This window comes from Bombus vancouverensis, chromosome 15 (genome assembly GCF_051014615.1).
Source record: "Bombus vancouverensis nearcticus chromosome 15, iyBomVanc1_principal, whole genome shotgun sequence".
In the NCBI taxonomy this organism is placed as follows: Eukaryota; Metazoa; Arthropoda; class Insecta; order Hymenoptera; family Apidae; genus Bombus; species Bombus vancouverensis.
The window spans coordinates 266,707-270,651 of NC_134925.1; the positions used below are offsets into that span (position 1 = coordinate 266,707).

At 13.2% G+C, this 3,945-nt stretch overlaps 1 pseudogene; it reads left to right on the forward strand.

Annotated features, from left to right (window-relative positions):
* Positions 1 to 2,094: 2,094 nt before the first annotated feature.
* LOC143303685 (NADH-ubiquinone oxidoreductase chain 5 pseudogene) lies at positions 2,095 to 3,741 on the forward strand (annotated as a pseudogene).
* Positions 3,742 to 3,945: the final 204 nt, after the last annotated feature.

Genomic DNA, 3,945 nt, shown 5'->3' on the forward strand with positions numbered 1-3,945 from the left:
AAATTAAAATTCCTCTAATGAAAATAATTAATAAAATATATAAGTTTAATGAAATTATTTGTTTATAAGTTATAATATTTATTGTTATAAAAATAATATAAAAAATTAAATACAATATTTGTTTTATTGGTGATATGAATGTATTTATGTAAAGATAATTTAAGATTAAAATTAAATTAATTCTTATATTTATAAATAATAAAAAAAAATGATTATAAAAGTTTTCATTAATTATAAATAAATTTTAAAAATTATTTTATAGTTATATTAATATTTTTAAATTTTTAATTTACAAAATTAATGTTTTTATTAAACTATATAACTAATTTTAAAATTATCAAAAAATAGTTTAGATTAAAACAATAATTTTGGGAATTATAGATATTTTTATAAAATTTTTTGAAATTTAGTATTAATTTTAAAAATTTAATTTATTAAGTTAATTAATATTAAATTTATTTTAGAATTTGTTGTTTTAAATTTTATTTTTTTAATTTTAATTATTTTATTAAATAATAATATTTATTTTTTAACTTTTTTAATTGGGTTGGAATATTTAATTTCAATTATTTTATTTTATATAATTTTAATTGATTTTAATAGGTGAATTTATTTAATCTATTTAATTTATTCTGTTTGTGAAGGAGTATTGGGTTTATCATTGTTAGTAAGTTTGAATTATGAATTTGGTCATCAAAAAATTAATGTTTTAAATTTAATTTTATAATGAATGAAGTTACAATTGTGGTTATTATTATTATTTTGTTTAAATTTGTAAATTTTTATATATTAAGAAATTTTATATTTTTATTGAGATTAAATTTTTTAATAAATATGAATTGATTAAAGTGAATTAATTTGGTTGGAGGTTTAGGAAATAATTATTATTCTAATTATTTAATTTTAATAATATTTTGAGTATTTGGTGTAATTTTTTTTAATTTAAAAGAATTTAAAAAAAATTGTTTATTTTTAAATTTAATTTTGATATTTTTTATGCTGATAAATTTTATATGTATAGATTTATTAACATTTTATTTTATATATGAGTCTAGATTATTATTAATTTTTTATATAATTATAGAGTGAGGTTATTCAGAAGATCGAGTTTTATCTGCATTTTATTTAATATTTTATACATTAGTTTTTTCTTTACCAATATTATATTTAATTTTTAAATTAATAAATTTTAGAGATAGAATTAATTTTTTAATATTAGAAATTTTATTATTAAAATTTGATAAATTTGGTTTTTTATATTTATTGATATCATTTTTAGTAAAAATTCCTATATATTTATTTCATGGTTGGTTAATTAAAGCTCATGTTGAGGCTTCATTTTTTAGATCAATAATTTTAGCTTCAGTAATATTAAAATTAGGGAGATATGGAATATTACGTTTTTTATTAATTTTTAAAATTATATTTAAATTAATAAAGTTTCATTTATTGATAATTAATTTATTAGGAATAATTATTTTAAGATTAATATGTTTATTTCAGTTTGATATAAAATTAATTATTGCTTTATCTTCAGTTATTCATATAGGAATTATATCTTTAGGTTTATTATTAGGAAAAAAATTAGAATTTTGGGTGGATTAATTATAATAATTTCTCATGGATTAGTTTCATCTGGTTTATTTTATTTGGTTAATATAATTTATAGACAAACTAGAACACGAATTATTTTTATTAATAAAGGAATAATAAATTTAATACCTTCAATAACAATAATATGATTTTTAATATGTATTTATAATTCTGGAGCTCCATTATCTTTAAATATACTAAGTGAAATTTTTTTATTAATAAGATTAGTTGGTTGATGTAAGTATTTATTGATATTTTTAATTTTTTATTGTTTATTAAGGTTTATTTATTCGATTTATTTATTTAGATTTATACAATACGGAAAAATTTTTTATTTTAAAATAAATTTAATGAGAAGTTATTTGATAAATTATTTAAGTTTAATATTACATTTTTTGCCTTTAAATATTTTTATTTTTAAATTACTTTTTTATTTAAATAGTTTAATGTAAAATATTGAATTGTGATTTCAATGATATATAAATTTATATTTTAAATTTAATGAAAATAATTATTTCTGGAATTGTTTTAATAGCTATAAGTTTTATTTTTATATTTTTTAGTTTTTATACTTTATTTATTAATAAATTATTTATTTTGGAATGATTAATTTTTAATATTAATTCTATAAAAATAAATTTAATTTTTATAATTAGGTTTAAATTATTAATATTTGTATTTTTAGTAATATTAATTAGTTCTTTTATTTTATTATATAGTGTTAGATATATAAATTTGAATAATAAATATATAATTAATTGTTTTTATTATTTAATATTTATATTTTTGATTTCAATAATTTTTTTAATTTTAAGACCTAATATATTAACTTTGTTATTAGGTTGAGATGGATTAGGATTAATTTCTTATTGTTTAATTATTTATTATCAAAAATTTTTAGCATTAAATTCTGGAATAATTACAGTAATTTTAAATCGTTTAGGGGATTGTAGATTATTAATAATTATTTCTTTTATAGTAATTTTTGGTAGATGAAATTTAATATTATATAAAATAAATTTTTTAATTTTAATTATATTTTTTTTAATAGTTTTTACAAAAAGAGCTCAATTAATATTTATAATTTGATTACCTGCTGCAATAATAGCTCCTACTCCTATTTCTTCATTGGTTCATTCATCTACTTTAGTTACTGCTGGTATTTATTTATTAATTAATTATGAGATGATAATTGATTTAAAATATAAGAGATTTATTTTAATAATTTCAAGAATAACAATATTAATTTCAGGAATTATAGCAAATTTTGAAATAGATTTTAAAAAAATTATTGCTTTGTCAACATTAAGACAATTAGGTTTTATAATGAGAATTTATTCATTAGGAATAACAGATTTAACATTTTTACATTTGTTTATTCATGCATTTTTTAAGTCTATAATATTTATATGTGTAGGAAGAATAATTCATTATATAAATGGTATTCAAAATTTTCGTTTTTATTCTGGTATATTTTTTGTATATCCTTTAAAAGGAATATTTTTAATATTTTCATTATTAATGTTATGTGGTTTTCCATTTTTAGTAGGATTTTATTCTAAAGATTTAATTGTTGAGTATTATTTTTTGAATATTAAAAGAATTTTTAGAATAATGAATTTAATTTTTGGGACTATTTTTACTGTATCTTATTCTTTTCGTTCAATAATTATAATAATAAATAATAATTATATAATAAATTTAATATATTTAAGAGAAGATTGTATTATAATTAGAATTTTGTCAATAATTTTAATTATAATATTGATTTTAAGAAAATTTATTTTTAATATTTTTTTTTATTATTTAAATATTAATTTAATTTATATTTATAAATATTTTGTATTTAAAATGATTTTATTAGGATTAATATTTTCAGTATTAATAATGAATATTAATTTTAAAAAAAAAAGAAAAATTTTTTTTAAAAGATTTTTTATGATAGAGTTTTTTTATAAGTTATTTATTAATAAATTAATAAATAAAATAATTTATTATGAATTTTATTTTGAGAAAGGTTTATTAGAAAAATTTACAGGAAAAATTATAAGATATATTTGTGATTTTATGGAAGTAAATTTTATAATTAAAATTTCTTTATTATTATTATTGTATTTATATTTATTAATTTTTATAGTTTTAATTTAATATTTATATATATATATATAAATAAATATAATAATAAAAAAAATAGAAGTTATTAAAGAATTTAAATAGCTTATATTAGAGCATAATATTGAAAATATTAGGGAAATTTTTTTAAATTTTTAAATAATATAATAATATATATATATAATTATAAATTTATTATTATTATTATTTTAATTATTTTTAAGAAATAATGATATATTA